General features: G+C 43.3%; 2 long non-coding RNA genes across 2 annotated transcripts in view; one reads left to right on the top strand and one right to left on the bottom strand.

Moving 5' to 3' along the window:
• The first annotated feature begins 9,887 nt into the window (after nt 1–9,887).
• LOC130541428 (uncharacterized) overlaps nt 9,888–23,527 on the top strand; it is a 102,610-nt gene continuing 88,970 nt past the window's right edge. The window contains exon 1 of the long non-coding RNA XR_008955484.1: nt 9,888–9,965. This is a non-coding gene — a long non-coding RNA (uncharacterized LOC130541428). The remainder of the gene's footprint in view (nt 9,966–23,527) is intronic.
• On the bottom strand, nt 15,040–23,311 carry LOC130541427 (uncharacterized). The gene is made up of 3 exons (XR_008955483.1): nt 23,131–23,311; nt 15,911–15,999; nt 15,040–15,523 (listed from the first exon to the last, which is right to left on the bottom strand). It is a non-coding gene; the product is annotated as an uncharacterized LOC130541427 (long non-coding RNA).

Raw genomic sequence — 23,527 nt, 5'->3', positions numbered from 1 at the left:
TAGCAACAGAAGGCCTGGATTCTCGACAGAGTTCCTGTTCCAGAGGGTATATAATGGGAGAATAAGAGGGGAAGAGAGACAGATGGAGGCTTTTTGAGGATTTTAAGGAATATTTCAGTCAAAACACTACGCAGTTGGAGTTTCATTTGCAGGAAGTTAAACAAATAAATCAAAAGAAGAAAACCATACAAGCATTTTTTTTTATGGGAGTGTATATATATATCTGTACATAATATTGTATTCGCCATAATAGCAAAAGCAAAAAGCATTTTGAATGAGGACAGAGGAACAATAAATAAACCAAAATATCAATACAATTGAAATTTTATGTATCGATTGTAAGAAACACAATGACTCTCTAGAACCGTGTTGGCCAAGTGGCATTGAAATTTGTGTTTGAATGAATTACAATGAAATAAAATAAAAGATTCAGTTCCTCAGTTACGCTAGCCTTATTTCAAGTTCTCAAAAGCAGCATGTGACTACTGTCATAGGTAACGAGCATTTTCATTGTCGCAGAAAGTTCTATTGGATGACCCTGCTCTAGAAAGCTGGGAAAGTGTTTACATGTGGCTGCTGTTCACATGAAGCAAAAAGTAGCATGAAAGGCAGCACATGTACCAACATACAAATTACATACATGCATACATAAAGATTAGTCAAGGCCAGGAAGCATCCAAATTATTTCCACCAGGGAGATCAATGCATCAGGTGGATTTACAAGTTACCTTTTAGTGTAGTCTAGGGTTCAATGACTAATACATAACGTTTTTGAAAACTTTCTTCAGGAAGCCAATTGTAACTGAGGCTGCTGGGATGGACATTGAGAAGTGGTAGAGGAAGCATCAGGGGATGGAGTAAGGTTCTTGTGCTGGCTTTGTGACTAAAATAGCTCTGTGATCTCCTGAAAGTCACACTAACTCTCCTGGCCCCTTTGGTCAGATGATCTCTAAGGTCTCTTTCAATGTAAAGAAATGGGTATGTTTCTGTGTGTTCTTACTCACAGGGAGGGGAACATCACACACCGGGTCCTGTCGGGGGGTGGGGAGCAAGGGGAGGGAGAGCATTAGGACAAATATATAATACATGAGGGACTTAAAACCTAGATGATGGGTTGATGGGTGCAGCAAACCACCATGGCACATGTATACCTATGTAACAAACCTGCATGTTCTGCACATGTATCCCAGAACTTAAAGTAAAACAATAACAAAAAAAAAGTGTGTAGCACCTCTCACACTCTCTCATGCTCCTTTTCCCACCGTGTGGAGATGCCTCACTCCCTGTTTTCCTTCTGCCATGATTGGAAGCTTCCTGATGCTTTCCCAGAAACAGAAGCCAAAAGCCGCTATGCTTCCTGTATAGTCTACAGAACTGTGAGGCAATTAAACCTCTTTCAGTTATAAATTTAAAAAAAAAGAGAGATGGATGTGTTTGTTTTCAAGTGGAGCAGGTTGTTCACAGGAGTTGGCGAGACAGGGGCGGGTTATCAGGTAGCGAGGGTCTGCAGTCTGGTCACAACCATGAATCCCAGGGACAAAGGAACAGAGGTAGAGGGATTCCAAGGACAGAGAAGCTGGTCAGTGACAAGATGGGAAATTTGTATTCCAGACGCTTGGGGGCTGTAAGAAAAAGTGCATCTGTTTTTATTAGATGTTAGAAATGGCTTTGAACAGTATCTAAGTGAAACTGCAAACACAGCTGAGAAAATCCCAGCTCTGTCTGGTTCCTCAGAAACTCCACCCCCTCTTTCTCCGGAGGGCTCTCTAGTTACAAATGGCTCACTGAACACCCTCCCATTGGCTTGTTTCTAATACTCTGGAGTAAGACAATTCTTCCATTTGTTCAACTATTTCTCAGATGTCAGATCATAAAATTATACTTCTTGAAAATCACTTATTCTTGAACATTTCCTCTCTGAATTGATTTTACAGTTACAGCATTTTATCTAAATCATTTTACATTTCTTTCCTTCTTTTTTTAGAGACAGGGTCTCTCTCTGTCAACCAGGCTACAGCTGGAGTGTAGTGGCACAATCATACTCACTGCAGCCTCTAACCCCTGGGTTCAAGTGATCCTCCTGCCTCAGCCTCCCAAGTAGCTGGGACTGCAGGCATGCACCACCATGCCCAGCTGCTTTTTAAAATTTTTTGTAGAGAAGGGCCTCTCTATGTTGCCCAGGCTGGACTCAAACTCCTGGCCTCAAGTGATCCTCCTGCCTTGGCCTCTCAAAGTGCTGAGATTACAGGTGTGAGCCACTGGGCCAGGCCTATTTCTTTTAAAAGTTTGAAGATGGATAGCATTTTAAGCCTTTGCCTTCCTTATATATTTTTCTATTAAACATTGCATGGAGAAATGCTTCTGCTGAATAATCAAAATAATCATCCACCTTTATGATTTTTGATGCATAATAACATAATCTTCACATCTTAGATATGTATCATATACACTATGGTACACTTTCCTATTTATACTTTTCTTATACATTTAAACAAACTACCTGAATATGTACCTGTAAAACCCTTTAGTAATGCAAAGTGTATGTGTGAATTGGTGTACATGGATGTATGTGATCCATACATTCATTAAATAATGAACCACTTACTATACATCATGCCCTGTGGAAACTCAATGCTAAAAACTCATAATCCTTGTCTGCCAGGGATATTGTATCAAATGGACATTGCCTTGATCATTTCTGAAAAGTCCCAAATTAGAAAAATATTGGATGTCAAAAGCACATCTTAAAGCCAGTGGCACAGAACTCAAAGGACTTTTCTCTTATAAAAATTTTATATCTTTAATACAAGTTGTCTTCCCAAAATGACTGAATGTATACTATACCTCAGATATAACTAGATTTAGTATAAGTTAATTCAATTTACCAATACATTTATGGTTTACTTTGTGAGAAACTAGAATTCAGAAGTGAGTAAGACCTATCTCCTGCTCGCAAGCAACACATAGTCTGGTAGGTGAGGCAAACCGGTAAACACACGACTGCCAGCAGGCACAGTGGGCGCAGAGTCACTCGGGAAGGCTTCATGGAAAGTGCTGGTCACCTATGCACCAAGTACGTGGTGTTGCTAAGCGACAAACCAGGAAGCCCGGAGCACATTTCCCACTGACTGAGCTCTCGCAGTAGAAGAGGAAGGATCTGCCTGTCCTGCTCTTCTGATCTGCTGATCAGGTGTGGAGTAGCACCAGCTTCAAGGTGGTAGGTCCATGGCCCAGAGCACAGGCTGAATGACTTGTCAAACCAGGACTTCCTGCCAATGCAACTCTGCAGGCTAACTTCCTGTTTTTGTTTTTGCTGTTTTTCTTTTTTCATCAGGAACCAGGCAGGGGAGCTTGGTTTTCTTCCACTGACACCACCATTGATTTCTTCTCTTCTTTGGCCCATTGTGCAGCTGAGAGAGGCCCAAGAAACTCATTAAGAGCTTCCCACTGCCTTCAGGATACCATGTAACCTCCCTTCAGGGCTGGGTCTCATCCACCTCTCCATCTTGCCCTCAGCCAGGCCCCATTATGTTCTCTGTGCTGCAGCCATGCCACACTCCTTGTGGTTCCTCAGACATGCCACACCCTTCAGCCTTTTCTCCAATCTCTTTTACATGCTCTTCCTTTGCCCGAAAATAATTTCCCTCCTACTCTTGGCCTGCTGAAGCCTCGTCAAGCTTCAGGCCTCAGCGTGCATGTCATTTCCTCAGGAAGGTCTTTGCTGGCCGCTACGATGAGGTAGCTCCTAGATGACCCAGCACTTCCCTTATCTGAGTCCTCATTAAACCTCATGGTGACCTTTCCTCTCCAAGCTGCAGGGGAGGGCACAGACCACATCTGACTGGCTCACCCTTGTATTTCCAGGGCCGGCCTATAATTTGGTGGATTCAGGTCCAGCTTCCTGGGTGGGGGACCTGTGGAGTTACACAGGGACTCATGCTTAGACAGGTGGCTTTAATGCTTGGCTTAATGCTGCTGTCATCTAGAAAGTTCTTTTTTCTTTTTTTTTTTTGAGACAGGGTCTAGCTCTGTTGCCCAGTCTGGAGTGCAGTGGCACGATCTCGGCTCACTGCAACATCTGCCTCCTGGGTTCAAGTGATTCTCTTGCCTCAGTCTCTCGAGTAGCTGGGATTACAGGTGCCCACCACCAGGCCTGGCTAATTTTTTGTATTTTTAGTAGAGACGGGGTTTCACTATGTTGGCCAGGCTGGTCTTAAATTCCTGACCTCAAGTGATCTGCCCACCTTGGCCTCCCAAAGTGCTCAGATTACTGGCGTGAGCCGCTGTGCCTGGCTGCTATCTAGAAAAGTCTTAATTTTTGAACAAGAGGCCCCATATTTTCATTTTGCACTGAGCCTCACATATTATGAAACTGATACTGCATGGATGAATAAATAAATCAATGGATATGTATTAATCCTTACAATATATTGAGCCAAGGAAATTAAAGCTTCTGAAGGTCTCATTTTGAACAAGATAGAATAATTTAGGAAAAGTTGCAATGTATTATGCAGATGGCTTTATGATCTATTTTGCTGTTTTTCACATACTATTTGTTCATATGAGAAAAGAGAAGCTTTACCTGAAAGATATGTATTGTCTGTTCTGTGAGATGTATATCCATTAAAAATTATATTTTATTCAACTACAACCATTATGAATTTAAAAAAGAGAAAAAAGAAGTCCAGAGTGACTTGCTTTGTCTTATTCATTATAACTGGAAAGAAAGATACAACTTCTTAAGAAAGAAAAAGAAGCAGGAAAAATTTTGCAAATAATGTTACCTAGATGTCTATCTCTGTGGGATTGAATGAATATCAGCAGAAATATCTGTTTGGGTAGTAAATGCAATATTAGAAAAGAATGAATCTCAAAGGAGAAAGATGCAAGATATGGCTATTTCATTCATAAACCCAAGGATGTCATTCAAGAGAGGCCATTTCTGGGCTTTGAACTTTTAAGGCTTGCAGAGAACCTCCTGGTAAGCATTGTGAAGGCAGCCAAGGAGTGTCTTAGTTAGTTCAAGCTGCTGTAACAAAGTGCTATAGACTTTAAAATGGTAGAAATTTGCTTCTCACAGTTCTGGAGGCTGGGAATTCCAAGACCAAGGCACTAGCAGATTTGGTGATTGGTGAGGGCCCATCTCCTCACAGATGGTGCCTTCTCACTGTGTCCTCATGTGGTAGAAGGGGATATGGAACTTCCTCAGGCCTCTTTTCTAAGGGCATTAGCTCTATTCATGGCAGTTCCACCCTCATGACTTAATCACCCCCCAAAGACCTCACCTTCTAATACCATCACTGTGGGGTGGGGGGTGCAGTGGGTGGGGTTAGGATTTCAACATGTGAATTTTGGAGAGACACAAACATTCAGATCACAGCAGGGGTCATCTAATAATTTTTTAAGGGTTTCTCTGAGCCACCACTACCATCTCTAGCAGGAAGCAATGGCTGTTTTTACCTTCTTTGATGGATTGTGAAGAAGGCAGCTCATTGCACAGGGGAGGGTGGGAAGGTAAATTCCAACACAACTGGGCCCGGAGCCTCTATACCATTTGAGAAGCTGATTTATTTCTCATTCGTATGGTCAAGAGGACCAGCTCCTCCAACTATGATGATCTATCTATGCTGATTACTTGCTGTGTGATTCCGCTCTTCAGCTCTCAGCTTTCTCATCCATAAAACAGGGTAGATAAAGGCTTTATATATCACCTCCCACCTGTCTTTCGAGTACCCAAGTCTCCACCAAAGGACAGGTCTTTCCTTGTTCCTGGGCATGTGGAAACCCACATCCTGATCTCATCCTCTGGATTTATCCTCACCAAGTCCCCATTTGCCAATTCCTGAAGCCATTATTATTATTATTATTATTATTATTATTATTATTATTATTATTTTTGAGACACAGTCTCGTTCTGTCACCCACGCTGCAGTGCAGTGGCATGATCTCGGCTCACTGCAAGCTCCGCCTCCCGGGCTCACGCCATTCTCCTGCCTCAGCCTCCCAAGTAGCTGGGACTACAGGTGCCCGCCACCATGCTGGCTAATTTTTTTGTATTTTTTTTAGAAGAGATGCGGTTTCACCGTGTTAGCCAGGATGGTCTCAATCTCCTGACCTCGTGATCTGCCCACCTCGGCCTCCCAAAGTGCTGGGATTACAGGTGTGAGCCACTGTGCCCGGCCTCCTGAACCCATTCTTTCTTGTACATGCTGTTATCTTTGTCTGTGTGTCCTACTGAACACTCTCCCTTCACTTTCCACACTTCCTTGATTTCCCTACCTAATCCCTCTCATCCTTCAAGAGGTTAAATTCCACCCTACCCAGAGCTCTCTGGAGCGGCACCCTCCACCCCACGTTCTGCAAGATTATGCACGGAGACACCTGTGTGCTCCCACATCACGTGCTTGCTTCTGTCCTGGCTCTCATTACACTGTATTGTCATTGTCTATTTCCTTGTTTGTTTCCCTCAGGAGTCCCAGGGTTCTTTGCAGGCCTGGACTCTGCCTCTTCAAGATCTAACACAGTCACTGGGACATAATAGGTGTCCAATTCATGTTTGTAGAATGAATGAAGCAAGGAAGGAGTGAATGAAGGCCTGGTTTTCACCAGTTGTCTTTTAGAAAGCCTCCTGGAGGAATAGGGAAGGTCAAGTGGTAGAAGCTGCCTGACTGGTGGGAGAAAGGCTGTCTCTGCCCTCAGCTGGCCATTCTGCATGGCCTAAGCCCAGCTGGCCCAGTTCACAGTGCCCTGTGGGCAGTAGCACCAGAAGGCATCAGGGAGCTCCTTGGATTTTATTGACCTCCTGTGCATTTGCTGGGATGTCCTCACCGTGTCTTGGTGGGATTGGCAGTAGGAAGTAGGGGAGGGGAGTAATTCTCCTCACTTGATGTACCTTCTGCCAGGCTGACAGGATTCTTCCTGCAGATAGAATATGATAGAGACATGATCACCAGGCTTGGCCAGGACAGTGACGTACATGGTGAAGTCATGTATCCAGTGAATGTTCATTGAGTGCCTGCTTTGAGCTGGACATTCAGCTGGTGCTAACTGGTTATAGAGTAGCCAGCACAATACCTGGCCTCAAGGAGCTAATAGTCTATTCAGAGAGCCAGACCATGAACGGAATATTATAGTGAAATTATAATTAGGTAACCCTTTTTCCCCCTTCAAGGTCTAAACAGCTAAAGAAGCCCAAATCCCTGCTTTTATGAAAATAGAAACATCAAGCTGAGATCAGGAATTTTAAAATTAACCAAGTCCTTTTATTTACATGATCCTTAGACCTCATGAGTCAAGTATAATTGTCTTCCTTTCAGATAAGAAAACTGAGGCTTAGAGACATTAAGCAATTTGCTTAAAGTCACCCAATTTTCAGGGGTGTCTTGGGACCAGTACCATTCAGATTATTCTCCTAAACCTACTCCTGTATTTTCCACTTTCCAGAAGCCTTGGTGCTTAGGAAGCCAATTCTGAGGCTTTTTAAGGTCCTGAGTTGCCTTTGAAATGATCAAAGAGACAGTTAGACTCAATATGGTTAAGTTATAAATGCGTTTTTTGAGTTTTGATTCTTTGCAAATTAGCCATCCATGGAGGGCATGTGACATAATGGGAGCAGGTCTTGGCACAAAGGCAGGAACTGCAGCAGGGAGGTGGGTGGGTAGGGAGGGAGGGAGATGAGATGCAGGGCTCCTCTGAGCATGGGGAGTGACCTGAGGCTCTGCTCGGGCTGCAGAGGCCAGGCTGGGGAAGGAGGCCCGGTGGCCTGAGGCATAGTGGTCAAAGGAGAGTGCATACTCAGGCAAAGTTAAGACCAGCATCGGCACCAATTGGCATTAGTGAGTGTAATTCAGCCATTGGGAACCAGCCAGGATACTAATCTGTGGCCCCAAGCTCAGCAGCCAGTGCAGCCAGGTGAGCTGTACAGCCCAGTGGGAGGAGAAGCTCACCCTTCTGCAGAGGAGATAGGCACCAAGGCAGGGAGAGACCATCCTAGAAGGAGGAAGAGAGATTGGGACATGGCTCCGGATTATTGAGCAGGCTGTGATGTGGGGGATGAGGACACAAGAAAAGAACCAACATTCACTGATCACCTACTCTGTGCCAAATGATTTTACATGCATCATCTCCAGTTCTTTCAACAGTCCTGTGAGGGGGTATTAGTGTCCCCACTTTACAGGTAAGGTCGCAATTTGCCAGTGGTCATAGAGTAATCAGAGGCCATAGCAGAGGCAGAATCTGAGCACAAACCTTCCTGACTCTCTGCCCCCAACACAGGGTGGGCAGGAGTTCCCCAAGGGGCTCCAGGACTCCCAGGATGCACACAGTCCAACTCTGGTTGATTTTGTGCCTAAACTCTTCTTTTTTTTTTTGAGACAGAGTCGACCTGTCACCCAGGCTGGAGTGCAGTGGGACGATCTTGGCTTACTGCAACCACCGCCTCCTGGAGTCAAGCGATTCTCCTGCTTCAGCCTTTTGAGTAGCTGGGATTACAGGCACCCGCCACCACGCCCAGCTAATTTTTGAATTTTTAGTAAGATGAGGTATCACCATGTGGGCCAGGCTGGTCTCGAACTCCTGACCTCAAGTGATCTGCCAGCCTTGGCCTCCCAAAGTGCTGGAATTACAGGTGTAAGCCACTGCGCCTGGCCTGTGCCTGAATTCTGAAGTCCCGCCTACCATGGTGTATCCCAGGCCACTGATCTATTGCCTCACCCAGAAAAGGAGACAAGTCTGGACCCGGGCAAGCGGGTGAAACTGACAGAGGAGCTGGCGCAGGGAAAGGAAGAAGGGCTGTAGAGAGTATGTGGCAACTTGCAATTAGGTAGAAGAGTCAGTTACTCAGAATACCACATGCCGCAACCATGCCGAAATGAGTTTACTGTAATTCCAGATAAAAACAAAACTGTCGGAGCAGAGACTTAGAGACTCGAGGCAGGGTTGGCTTATTTTTTTTTCTATGGTTTCGATATAATTCAGCACTTTCACTTTGTGAAGATAGACCTGACCTTTATGTGGTCTGGAGAATGCTGACTCAACATCAGGGTAACCAATGGTGCACTCATGACCCAAAACAAGACTGGTGGTTGTCAGGGTTCTTAAAGCTCCACACTTGGGCTCTCCACGATCTCGGAAAACCGTGCCTTTATCAGAAATGACAGCCCTTGTTCAAACAGAGATCTGGATAGGTGCGTATTAATTTCAAACATTTTTTTAAAAAGATATTTTCCTGACTTTGTAAGAGGTAGAGTAGGATGCTGATTCAGCGTAAGTCTTTTTCCCATTTCCTACAGTAGTACAGATGGTGACTGAAGGGCAGATGAAAAAAGAAAAGGGGAAGGAAGGGAGGAGAAAAGAGGAAGAGGGTATGGGGAAGAGGGATGGCCGGCAAAGGAGGCCCACTTTTACTTCCTTGGAAATATTTTGTTCATTTTGAAAACTCAAACTCAAGTTTCTCCTGGAAAAGAAAAAGGCTTGGGATCTCCCAAATGCCTATTGGTATGATTTTTATCTAGCTCCACTTTTTGATTCTTTAGGAATCAAACCGTGAACTTAATTTTTCCTCCTATTGGAAAAGCATAGGCAAAAGTCCTGCCCTCTTTTCCAAAACAAAATGCAGCATCCACCCCCTGACCCCCACCACCCCTCAAAGCCCCAAAGTGACATTTTCAACAGACTTATCATAAATGAAATCTGCTGTGCACACCAGTAAATAGTGCCAGTAAGCCAGGTGTAACCAAATCAGATTTTTCAGCCTTGACTTCCAGTGGTGAGAACAAGGATGTGCTGACCTAGGAAAAATGACAAGTCATGGGCGCCCTGCACCGGCCCTTTCAGAAGACGTAGAACACTGCAGGGGGTGGAGTCTGGAATAAGGAGAATCTGGAATCAGTGATGACCTAGTTGTCTTGAGGGCCAGGCTGAGGAGAAGTCTGATGGGTTACGCTTCAGAATTTCATGTGCTCATGGTAGGTCCTCTGCATTTTCCCTGTCAGAGTGGGTGTTGAACTCTGGTGAGGATGAAAGGGAAGGTCCCAGAAATGACCTATGCTCTTGCTGGGGAGATCCAACATCTGGCTCAAGCCTTAAGCAACAGCCCCCTCGTCCCAGTCTTGATTCTGGACTCTCCATGAAGGCAACCTATCACAGACAGCCTAGAGAAAGCATACCACAGCTCATAAAATGTTGCTAGCATTCTGCCTATTGTAAAATTATCTGTAGGAGCCAACCTGTGTTCTGGAAAGTTATGGGTATAAGACGATGGGTTATAGGTGATTTTGATTTTCTTAATTTGTTTAACAAGCTTGAATTTGAACCCCAACCATTGGATCAAAAATGTCACATTTCTGGCCAGATGTGTTGGCTCACTCCTATAATCCCAACATTTTGAAAGGCCAAGGTGGGAAGATTGCTAGAGGCCAGGAGTTCAAGACCAGCTTGGGCAACATAACAAGTCCCCGTCTCTATAAAAAGAAAAAAAAAAAAGTTACATTTCTCAATTAACTGTGGGTCTGAGCCTTTGCTTTTAAGGGTTGAAAAATCTTATCAAAATTAAATTTTAGGGAAACCATTCTCTTTCATAAGGTTATAATAACACGATCCTTGGGGCTTATGTGGTGCTTAAAAAATGAGAGAGGAGGCCCTTTTTTTTTTTTTTTTTTTTTTTTTGAGACGGAGTCTCGCTCTGTTGCCCAGGCTGGAGTGCAGTGGCCGGATCTCCGCTCACTGCAAGCTCCGCCTCCTGGGTTCACGCCATTCTCCTGCCTCAGCCTCCCGAGTGGCTGGGACTACAGGCGCCTGCCACTGCACCCGGCTAATTTTTTGTATTTTCAGTAGAGATGGGGTTTCACCGTGTTAGCCAGGATGGTCTCAATCTCTTGACCTCGTGATCTGCCCACCTCAGCCTCCCAAAGTGCTGGGATTACAGGCGTGAGCCACCATGTCCGGCTGGCCCCTTCTCCATCACTTGTGGTCATTATCCTTCTTGGTGCCTTTGGGACACCGAAATCCAGGGGATCTCCTTTCCTGGTGGCCTGATTTACTATCTGCAAGCTTTGTCACAGACATTCTTCCAGGGTTTGAGGCTGTGGCTTGCAGAATCTAACCATGATAACACCCCAATGTCTGGGAAGCCCTGTGTAAGCGGGGCAAGGATTTCAAAGAAACTCCAAGCCTCCACCCCGCTTCATAACACTGAGAAATCAACTTACAGGGTTTAGGTCTATCCCCCTTCCAGCTCAAAGCACCAGCTCCTATATCCTTCTGCTCTGGGGCAATCGAGTTGAACCCCTCCTCTTTGGCCCCTTTATTAGTGTGCAAAGACTGCCGTAACAAAATGCCACGAACCAGGTGGCTTAAACAACAGAAATTTATCATCTCCCAGTTCTGGTGTCTGGAAGACCAGATCAAAATGTTGTCAGAGTCCTTCTGCAGGTTGTGAAGGAAAGATTTGTTCTAGGCCTCTCTCTTTGGCCTTGTAGATGCCCATCTTCTCTCTGTGTCTTCCGTCTGTGCATAGCTCTTCTTTATAAGGACACTAGTCATAATGGATTAGGGCTCACTCTAATGACCCCACTTTCACTTGATTACCTCTGTAAAGACCTCACCTCCAAATAAAGTCATACTGAGGTCCTAGGTGTTAGGACTTGGACATATGCATTTTGGGGGTAAATAATTCAACCCATAACAGGCCCTAAACATAAGATGTGGGGAGGGGAAAGTGAGAGCTCAAACTTTTTTTTTTTTTTTTTAATAAACTTTACTTTTTAGAACAGTGATAGATTCACAGGAAAATTGAGAAGATAGTATAGAGTTCCCCTGTACAGTACACTCTGTCACCCAGTTTACCCCATTGCTAATATCACCTTCCTTATGGTGGGTTTGTTATGACAAATGAACCAGTATTGATACATTATTGCGAACCAAAGTCCATAGTTTGCTCACATTTCCTTAGTTTCTACTTAATGTCCTTTTTCTCCCTCTGGATCTCATCCAGGGTTCCATGTGGCACTTATTTGTCATGTCTCCTTAGGCTCCTGGTTGGCTGTGACTGTTTCTCAGACTTTTTGGTGACTTTGACAGTTTTGAGGAGTACTGATCAAGCATTTTGTAGGATACCCCCCTACTGGAATTTATCTGATGGTTTTCTCGTGATTAGACTGGGGTTATGGGTTTTTGGAAGGAAGATCACAGTGATAAAGTACCATTCCTGTTACTGTGTATTGAGGGTCTGTGTTCTCAACATAATTCATCACTGTTGATATGGCTTTGATCACCGTATTAGTCCGTTTTCATGCTGCTAATAAAGACATACCCGAGACTGGGCAATTTACAAAAGAAAGAGCTTTAATGAACTCACAGTTCCATGTGGCTGGGGAGGCCTCACAATCATGGCGGTAGGTGAAAGGCACGTCTCACAGGTTGGCAGACAAGAGAAGAGAGTGTGTGCAGGGAAACTCTCCTTTTTAAAACCATCAGATCTCATGAAACTTATTCACTATCACAAGGATGGCATGGGAAAGACCTGCTCCCATGATTCAATTACTTCCCACCAGGTAGGTCCCTCCCACAACACATAGGAATTCAAGATGACATTTGGGTAAGGAAACAGCAAAACCATATCAATCACCCTGCTAAAGTAATGTTTGTCAGGTTTCTTGATTGTAAATTGACTCTCCCCTGACCCTTTCCCTGCTGTACTCTTTGCAAGGAATTTACTATGTGCAACTTACACTAAAGGAGTGAGGATTTATGTTCTCCTACCTTGAGTGTGGAGTATCTACATAAATTCTTCAGAATTCTTCTGCATGGGAGATTTGTCTCTCCTCCCCATTTATTAATTTATCTAATCACTTATTAATATCAGCGTGGATATATGGATATTTATTTTATACTTTGGGTTATAATTCAGTACTACTTTGTTTTGTTGCTCAAATTGTTCCAGCTTTGGCCATTGGGAGCTCTTTCAGTTGGTTCCTGTGGCCTTTTGACATATCACTGTCAATGTAGGGTTTTTTGTTTTTTGCTTTTAGTACTTCCTTTCTTTCTGGAACTCTGAGATGCCAAGCTTGCCTCTTATTAGTCCTGACTCTGAGCCCAATTTTTATGTGTAAACTTTGAACCTGTTCCTGATGCCCCTGCCCCACCTTTTGTCATTGTTCAAGAAACTCAGTTCTGCCTTAGTGCTTAATTCCCTCCTTGTATCTACTTACATCCCATCTGCTGACTGCTGAGCCACTTCCTTGTGTTGGTCACAGTTCTGCTTTGATTTTTCCAGTTTGACCTCCTCTCTGTTCCCCATTTCTGTGCTGTCTTTCTTTGTCAGCCACTCATGCTCCCCAAATTCAGCCTCAGACCTCCCTCCAGCTGAGTCTCTTTAGGGTCATGCAGGTCCATCACCACCAGATCCTCTCAATCATTACCCCTCCCAGAAAGTTCATTTTATCATCTCCATAAGGAAACCAACCTGAAACAGCATTTTCCACAGCATACTTCACACTTTCATCTGTAAAAATAAAACTCTAAAGTCAAATCATGTGATCGCCGTCTCTTTTATTTTCTTAATTTACATTAGCATATTATGGACATGTCCTTAGTAAGAGTTTTACCCTGTAAATCTGACCATGGAATCTTTTTGCCATTGTTGCTGGTATCATGCCTGTTGTTTCTAGTGCCTACTTGGGGAAACATCACCCTTACTGCTAAGAGCAGTGGTTAGCCCAGAGGTTAAGTGCCTTGATAGGGCACCGCACTGTCTCTTATGAGACATGTGACCTTGGATAAATTACTTAATCTCATATACATTTGTAAAATCAGGCTGATCATAGTATATTGCCTTATAAGGATAAAATAAAATAATTAAAGCAAGGTGCTTAAAATGGTAAGCTGGTATATTATAACCACTCAATAAGTGACTTTTGTTATTGTTATTATTTTTCTTATGCATCTTTGGGCCACTTCCAGTTCTGTAGTCTACAATGTCTTCAAGGTACTCTTTCTTGGCAATAACGAATATCCCAGAACCCATCATTCTGTGTAATCATTTTAGAAAACTTCCTTATAATTTATGATCTTACGTGTATATATATTAAGGTCCCTTTGCCATATTTTTGCTCACTCTTGCAACCTCAAGAAGTTTTCCTGCACTTTGTTTAGTCACTTCAATTGTGCCCGAATTAAAATAAAATCTCCATGATGGTTGGGGGAAAAATCGGCTTGTATCTCTCCCACAAAACAGATGGGAAAAATGATTCAGAACAAGACAGTCTCTAAAGGTACAAATAGTGCCCCTTCTTTTAGGAGAGAGAATGACTTCTTGTTTTGGGCGTATGCCAAAGTCTGGGATAAAATTAAGTTACTCCTTGTTTATTTCCATTTTCCTATATTATCTTCAGCTGTCTGATGACTCGGCCCATTCTTAGTGCAGTCTCCTTTCTCCACCTGGAGGCTATGGCCCAAAAGGAATAATCTCTTTTAGAAACAAACCCAAAACAATGAATTATAAAGTCTACTTTATTTATACAAAGTAACACATCAGTATATTCTCTTACATGTAATGCTGAAGTCTTCATTGACAACCAGCCCAATCTCAGAGTGCTTATAGTGTGCAATTACAGTCACGTGCACATGTGCACACACACACACACACACACACACACACACACACACACGCCATAACATTGTTTTGTGTTTGCTTTTGCATAATTTGCATACCTTTTTATTTTTCAGTCTATAGTCTTTGTTTAAAAAATATCTTTCATAGTGATTCACATGTTAGCCATTATCATTCCTAGCTATAACTTAATTAAAACGTACCCCAAGTACTAATAGTTAATATCATTAGTACATCTGTGGAAATCTTTTCTGATTAGATTGCCTAGGTCGGTGGCTCTCAGACTTTGCCACATATCAGACTCACCTGGGAAGCCTTTAAAACTCGTGATGCTGGCCAGGTGTGGTGGCTACGCCTGTAATCTCAGCACTTTGGGAGTCTGAGGCAGGTGGATTGCCTGAGCTCAGGAGTTCGAGATCAGCCTGGTCAACATGGTGAAACCCCATCTCCACTAAAAATACAAAAAATTAGGTGGGTGTGGTGGTGTGCACCTGCATTTCCAGCTACTCAGGAGGCTGGGGCATGAGAATTGCCTGAACCTGGGAGGCGGAGGTTGCAGTGAGCCGAGATTGCACCACTGCACTCCAGCCTGGGCAACAGGGCAAGACTCTATTAAAAAAAAATTTATGATGCTGAGGCTTCACCCTGAGCCAATGAAATCAGAATCTTGGGAGGAGGGGGCACATACAGGCATCAGCAGTTTTAAAAAGATGGCCAGGTGATTCCAACATGCACACAAATTTGAAAACAAGAGGCTTAGGAGGTGTCTGGATCCCATCTCTTCAAACCTGCTTCCTGGAGATTTCTTGTTCAAATCCACGTGTAAAGAGAGGTTTTGAATTTGTCATTCATCCCAGCTCTGCAGGGATGAAACTGCCCAGGCAGATCAGGGGAACTGCTTTTCATATATGGCCACTGTCAACAAGAAAAGCTGGTAAGTACTACTGTAGCTTTTTATTGTAATCTCTTCTGTGATATTTTGGAAATATTGTAACAGTTTCCTTCGAGCAGTCAATACAACCTTAGGGAACAATTGGAATCCCTGTGGAGGCTCAAAACATTTATTTTTCTAATTTAAAACTTTATGTTTAAAACTTATTTACCAAAAGAGATTTGTTTTGCAGAACTCTGTGACAAGTTCCATAGAACTATCTTGTAGATGCTGTGTTGGTGACAATACCAGGGGCTAAAGTAGCACTGAGGTATGAAATTCCAGGTGCTCAGCTCATGTAGGAAATGAAGGGGCAATGCTTTAGGACATACGGGAGGTAAAAGAGTGAAGGGTGAAAGCCAGGGGCTTACCTTTAGACAGACTCGTGTTCAAATATTGGCTCCACTGTTTTGCCTATACCTTGGTCAAATTACTTCACCTTTTTAAGGCTGTTTCTCATCTGTAGTATGAAATGAGCACAATATTGCCCATCTCATATGTATGTTCTGTTGATTGTTGACATTTTTATTTAAAGCACCTAACAGTTGTTGGCACCTAGTAGGCATTCAGCAAATGCTATCTGATCTTTCCATATCAAAGATGGAAAATAATCCATTACCCAGCTGTTGGTTGTATACACAGAATTTAAATATTGATTTCCCCTTATTTGCATTCCACAACTTTAAGAGAGGTAAAATATCCATGGGACAGGAAATGGATACTTTTTAAGGAGGAACTTAGCAGAGGAGACCAGGTAGAGGTGAAACAGTTATACTACCATCAGTCCTCCTTTTGTCTGGTTCTGATATGTACAAATTTTTATTTGGCACAATTTAGTTAATTAGCACTAGACTTCTATTGCACTTGACCTCAAATCTAAAGGCAAATCTAAAGAAACGCTGGGAAATACTACAGTAGATTTTAATTGTAATCTCTTCTCTGATATTTTGGAAATATTTAACAGGTTCCTTCTGAGATGTTGATAAAACCTTAAGGAACAATTGGGATCACAGTTTATATTCCAGTTATCATGACATATTAATTGTGAGCAATTGGATAAATACAACCAATCACAGACATTGCTGCTAGCTCTTCAGTCCACAAATCCCTACACAAATAATAGATGTGCAACATAACCATGACTAATCACGTCACTTCTTTCAATGTCTGTCCTGTGCATCTGTTGTTAAGTTCATATGCAGACTGCAAAGCCTGTAGTTGTGTTGCTTCCTTGTCTCCTGGTGATAAATCCATGTGACATTTTACATAAATAGAAAATCAAAAGAAGGAATTGGCCAATAAAAATAAAAGTGAAGCAAGAAAACAAAAAGGGAGAATGTTAAAAGTGATTTTTTTCTGTAAAAAAATTTTTAGTTTTTTAGAGACAGGGTCTCATTCCATAACCAAGGCTGGAGTACAGTGGTGCAATCATACCTCACTGTGGCCTCAAACTACCAATTCTTCCACCTCAGTCTCTTGAGTAGCTAGGACTATAGGCTTTCACTTTATGTGTGTGTGTGGGGGGGGGGGTGTTGGGGAGGGGTGTCTAACTATGTTGCCAAGGCTGGCCTTGAACTCCTGGCCTCAATTGATCCTCCAGCCTCAGCTTCCCAAAAGTGCTGGGATTACAGGCATGGGCCACTGTACCCAGCTCTAGAAGTGATTTCTAATTGAATGTCAATAGAAGAAACACCCAAGTGTGAGAGTTTCCAGCCATGAAGCCAGAGAAACTTAATGAAGGTAAAATTATTGACAAAAATGAGGAAAGTGGTTGTGATTAAAAAGATGAATGAAGATGCCCTAGAGAAAATAATAGTGGCAAAAACTTCACATCAAAGATATTCTTGGATATATTTTACAACATTGAAAATGCAAAGGAGAAAATGTTGGAAGCTGATCCAAACTTAGAAAGGAGCATGACAATTTGCCAAGATGTAGAAAAAATGCTTGCTCTATATCATAAGTTGTATGATGAGAAGCAAGCATTATTCACACCACTCATGATGCATTTTTTACAAGGAAATAAAATACTTCAATTCTCAATGTTTCTAATGTTTTAAATTACCATCTACTATATAAATATTAGTTTTACTCTTTTTTTCATTTCCCTATATATTTATAATTGACAGTAAGAGTTTTTAACATTTTGAATAAAAACTCTTAATTTTCATTATTTTAGAGACTGGGTTTTGCTTTGTCACCCAGGTTAGAGAGCAGTGGCATGATCATGGCTCACTGCAGCCTCAGACTCCTGGGCTCAAGTGATTCTCCTGCCTCAGCCTCCCAAGCAGTGGATGACAGGCGCGTGCCACCACATCCAGCTAATTTTTAAATTATTTTGTAAAGACAGGGTCTCGCTATATTGCCTAGGCTGGCCTCAAACTCCTGGCTCGAATGATCTTCCTGTCTTGGCCTCCCAAAGGAAAGGCATAAGCTACCATGTCCAGTCTGAAAAAAAAAGTTTAAATATCATAAAAGAAATGTAACTTTTCTCATTGATGAGTAAGACTGCTTAGCATGGTTTCAGCTTGCACAGTCATTTTGATGGTCCTGTGCTGCTGTGCAAATCAAGGACTGCCTATATGAAGGGTGATGTAGGATTTATGAAGATGGATAAAGGAGAACCTGTAGTTGAGTAAGTGAGATTAAAAACAGACAACAGGAAGCTTGGCTCCTCCCTCTGCCACTTCTGGGGAAAGCAAATATGAACACCTGTGCCCCTCCAAAGCCACATGTGAGAGGAATCTATGGAAAACTATTTCAATTCTTTCTGAAGGTTAATCCTCTCCTAAGAATTTCCTTAAGGTCTGTGCTGTGAATTGTTACATCTGCTTCCACAGAATCATCAGCTTCTAGAGTTGCAGGCAGAATTGGGTTGAAAGTCCACCTATAAAGTATATGCATCATACTTGATATGCAGTAAGTATTCAATCAATTATTGTTATATGATCATGAATCTTTTTGTTCAACTGTAGGGTGACCAACTGTCTCCCAGTTTGCCAGAGCCTGAAATCCATCTCAGGGGTTTCCTGGGCTGAATTTTTTTTTTTTTTTTTTTTTTGAGGCAGAGCCCAAGCTGGAGTGCAGAGGTGAGATCTTGGCTCACTGCAACCTCCACTTCCTGGGTTCAAGTGATTCTCCTGCCTGAGCCTCCCAACTAGCTGGTATTAAAGGCATGTGCCACCACACCCAGCTAATTTTTTTTTTTTTTCTATTTTTAGTAGAGACAGGGTTTCACCATGTTGGCCAGGCTGGTCTCGAATTGCTGACCTCAGGTGATCTGCCTGCCTCAGCCTCCCAAAGTGCTGGGATTACAGGCGTGAGCAACCAGCCCAGCTGACGATTTTCAGTTCTAAAACTGAGACAGACCCAGGCCAACCAAGGTGGTTGGTTACCCTATTTGACTCTAGCTCTGAGCAAGACAAAATATTAACAGTATTGCATGAAATTCTCTTGGGATTTAGGAAGTAATTGGAAGAGAGAAAATTCTCCATGAATAGTTTCTGGATTAGAATGTCAAAGGCCACTTTGGGAGGCTGAGGTGAGTGGTCGGGAGTTCAAGACCAGCCTGGCCAAGATGGTGAAATCCGGTCTCTACAAAAAATACAAAAATTAGCCAGGCATGGTGGCAGGTGCCTGTAATCCCAGCTACTCGGGAGGCTGAGGTAGAGAATTGCTTGAACCTGGGAGGCAAAGGGTGTAGTGAGCCGAGATCATGCCACTGCACTCCAGCCTGGGTGACAGAGAGACACTCCATCTCAAGAAAAAAAAAAAAAAAAAAAGAATCTTAGGTTAGAAGAGATTTTGTGTCCCATGCTTCAACCTAGCCCAGGATGGCCTGAAATCCATTTCAGAAATACTCTGTTTTTAAAGCCTATTAGGGAAGAAAATAAATAATGTGTTCCATTGGTAAGTATTGTGCACCAATCACTGCTATGGGCTGAGGGAAATACCAGATGAATAAGACTCATTTTCTGTTCTGTAGAAGCTTACATTCTAGAAAGGGAGACCACCAGTTATATGCACCATAAATTATCAAGACAGCTCACACTCTGCAAGGTATTTTAGACAAGTAATCTCATTTAATCCTCATGCTAACCCCAACAAGGTACTATCATTCCATGTTACAGATGATGAAAGTGAGATTCAGAGAGATGGAGTTATATAAAGTTGCAAAGCAAGTAACTGCTATAATTGATCTTAGGACCCAAGTCTGTAGTGGCTGAGAACATGGGCTCTGGAGTCATGCAAATCTGTGTTTGAATCCTGACTCTTCCACTGTCTTGTTATGTGACAAGTGTCCATGAGCTGCTATTTCCTCCTCTGTAAAATGGGACAAATAATAATAGCCACTTTTGAGGGTTATGAAGGATAAATGAGAAATGCATTGAGTAAGAGCTTGATGTGTAGTAAATGCTCAGCAAATACTCCTCATCATTGTCATCACACCAAAACGCATTGTAGTTCCCCTTTAGCAGGTGGCCTCTTCCATTTCTATGCAAATCTTTCAGGGAAAGAGGCATCAGTGAAATACATTGAGAGCTCTGACTGGGGGAAGACTTCCCAACTGTGAGGATGACTAAAGGCTTCGTGCAACAATAGAACTTGATCTTCATGAAAGGATAGAATTTCAATAGGTTGAGGTTGGGGCAGAAAAAATATTCCACACAGAGGTGAGGATTTCAGCTGAGGCAAAGAGGAAAGCACAGTGAGTTTGGGGAATGATAACTACTATTGGTTAGAGTGTAGGTTTTTTTTGTAAGGAGGTTGGTGGAGATATGGCTGAAAAGAAGCAAGATCCTCACAACTCAGGTGATGTTTCTAGAAGGCTTTCCTACAACCTTTGCTCCATAGGGGCTGCTCTGGCTGTCTTCTCTATTCTGGGCTCTCACATCAACTTACTATTTCCTGGGGCTACTCTTCTTCTCAGCCCTGTGAATTGCTCTGTCATCTTCATCTTTCTTTTTTTTTTTTTTTTTTTTTTTTTTGAGACAGAGTTTCACTCTTGTTACCCAGGCTGGAGTGCAATGGCGCAATCTCAGCTCACTGTGACCTCCGCCTCCCAGGTTCAAGTGATTCCCCTGCCTCAGCCTCCCAAGTAGCTGGGATTACAGGCATAGGCCACCATGCCCGGCTAATTTTGTATTTTTAGTAGAGACGGGGTTTCTCCATGTTGGTCAGGCTGGTCTCGAACTCCCGACCTCAGGTGATCCACCCACCTCTGCCTCCCAAAGTGCTGGGATTACAGGCATGAGCCACCAAGCCTTGCCATCTTCATCCTTCTTTATGCCATGTGCTGTACATGGTGCTACACAGTTGTGTGTTCTAACCCTTCCAGGGTGTTCTCAGATAAGTTCCCAAAGTCTTACTGGATGGGCTGGATTGGAGGTGGGGCGGGGGCTGAAAGAGGGTCATGACAGGTTAGAATGTCTGAAAGATGTGAAAGACAGTCCTTTTTTTTTTTTGCCGATATAGGTTTCAGGTTTCTTGGCTTTTTCTAGAGGACTAAATGAAATCACAATAAAACAACCTGTAGCATGTAGGGGAGCCATGCATTTCTCAGGAAGTCTGTCTCTGAAAAGACAGTCTGGAGAGGTCAGATAAAATTTAGAAGAACATGTTTTTTACATTCATAGAAACAGAGGATACAAGGGAGAAAATATCTGGAAAAATATCAGATATCTGCATAAATAGATGCAGTGTTTATGATCTAGAGAACAACAACGGTGTTTTCCAGGAACTTAGCAGAAAGAAGATGCTGTGCATGGAGGATGTTATGGGTTGAACTGTGTCTCCCCAAAATTCAAATGCTGAAGCCCTAGCTCCCAGTACCTTGGAATTTGGAGATGGAACCTTTAAAGAAGTAATTGAGTAGCCGGGCGCGGTGGTTCACGCCTGTAATCCCAGCACTTTGGGAGGCTGAGGTGAGCAGATCACAAGATCAGGAGATCGAGACCATCCTGGCCAACATGGTGAAATCTCATCTCTACTAAAAATACAAAAATTAGCTGGGTGTGGTGGCATGTGCCTGTAATCCCAGATATTTGGGAGGCTGAGGCAGGAGAATCACTTGAACCCAGGAGGTGGAGGTTGCAGTGAGCTGAGATCGTGCTACTGCACTCCAGCCTGGCGACAGAACTAGACTCCATCTAAAAGAAAAGAAAAGAAGTAATTAAGTGAAAATGAGATCATTAGGGTAGTGTCCTTATAAGAAGAGGAAATTTGGGCACGGACACAGACATGTCTTCCTTCCACACAGAAGGAAGACCATGTGAGGACACAGGGAGAAGACAGCTATCTGCAAGCCAAAGAGAGGGGTGTCAGAAGAGATCAGCCCTCTTGACATCTTAATCTTGGACTTCCAGCCTCCAGAATTGTGAGAAGAATAAATTTCTATGGTTTGAGCCACCCAGTCTGTGGTACTTAGTTACGAGGCAACCTTAGCAAACGAGCACACAGGACAAGAGAATATGGTTGGCTCAGCTTCTGACAGCATTTGGTGTATTTTCTTTGCCCTTGCATTTTCATTTGTCTGTCATGAGCTCCAAATGAGCTGCATACTTCATAGATTGATCTATTTAATTTTTAGGATTCTGTCAATGTTAAAAAATGGAGAAAGTGGATTTCCTTCCACAAAGTGGATCCCTGTGATTTGTGTAATCCATGTGTAGCTCCACTGTGGCAGCCTTGAAGCCCACAGGGCTCAGCCTCCCATTTTCTCCTCCAGCCAAAGGAACCTTCTAGACTTTCCTGAGGCTTGTAAGAGGGAGATGGCACAGGGTGGCTCCATCATGTACCAGACAGTGAGCAACTTAACCAATAACCCTTTAAGATTTCTGTTCCCTTTGAGTCTCCTTACCTTGGTCTTCCTTTCAACCTTTTCCTCCACAGTCAAGGAGAATCTGGGAGCCTTCCCAGTTGCTGGTGAAGCCTAAATTTTTCTTCTTGCTATTTTGCTATAAACACTCCCCTAGGCCTGATTTTCAAAATTGTATTTACCCAGCTTATGACTCTCTACAAGTTCCTCAAGTCTGACACAGAGGGTCTTTGACCCCTCTGTTGATGTGTGGTCAGGAGCTTGCCACATGGATCCCAGCATCTCCCCACACCGCCATATGCCTGTGTGAGGGCTGGCTGGCATTCGACCACAGAGAGGCTTTGTGACTTTGAGGCCTGGTATAATTCCTAAGACCAAAACATTGCAAACATTCCACTGATTTGTTGCTTCTTCACCCCTGGGCCTGGCCCACTCTGTAGCATTTCTGCTGCTTAGTCTACTCACAACACAAGGCTGCCTAAGTAGTCCTCACTTTGGTAGTACTCACCCCTTCCCTAAGTGTCTACAGCTTCGGGCAGTGCTGGCTGCACTGTAAGCCCCACAGAAGGACTCCAGGCTCCAGGTCAACCTGCAGCAGCAGATGAGGCTGGAGCCAGGGAGTGAAATTCACTCAGGCATCTCTGCAGTGGTCCTGTTTCCCCTTCCAGGAAATAATCCAGTTTCTCAAGAGCTTAAGTGTCTCCATCAAAACTAGCTCAAACACCATCTTCCTGTGGTTTTATGAGGGAGTTTCTTGGAGAAACTGCTCCTAACCTTATATCCATGAGCACTTCTCATCCAGTTCCAGATGACCTTCAGAAGGTGGTCCCACAAAAGCCAGGGCCATCTCACAGCTCGCCTCTGCCAGGTTGGTAGATTTGAGGACCTCCATGGTGGTGCCAGGTTGGCCTCCTCCCTCTCTGGCAGTCATGATGAAGGCATTCACCTGTCTTGTGTCTGAGCTGAAAGTGGCTCCTCTGCCTTAAACATCCTGGGTGGGACTCAGAACCATAGCCCAATATGGTTGACTTCTCACAGGAAGCCTCTAGTTTCACCCTACAACAACCACAAAATAGGAGTCAATACCTTTTCATATCTCCAAAACAAAATCCACCTCGTAAAGTGCATCGAGTAATGTAGACATTTAATGAGGAGAAGGAGAAAAGGTCTT

Source organism: Pan paniscus, chromosome 3 (assembly GCF_029289425.2).
Source record: "Pan paniscus chromosome 3, NHGRI_mPanPan1-v2.0_pri, whole genome shotgun sequence".
In the NCBI taxonomy this organism is placed as follows: Eukaryota; Metazoa; Chordata; class Mammalia; order Primates; family Hominidae; genus Pan; species Pan paniscus.
This window is presented reverse-complemented; position numbering and strand designations above follow the sequence as displayed.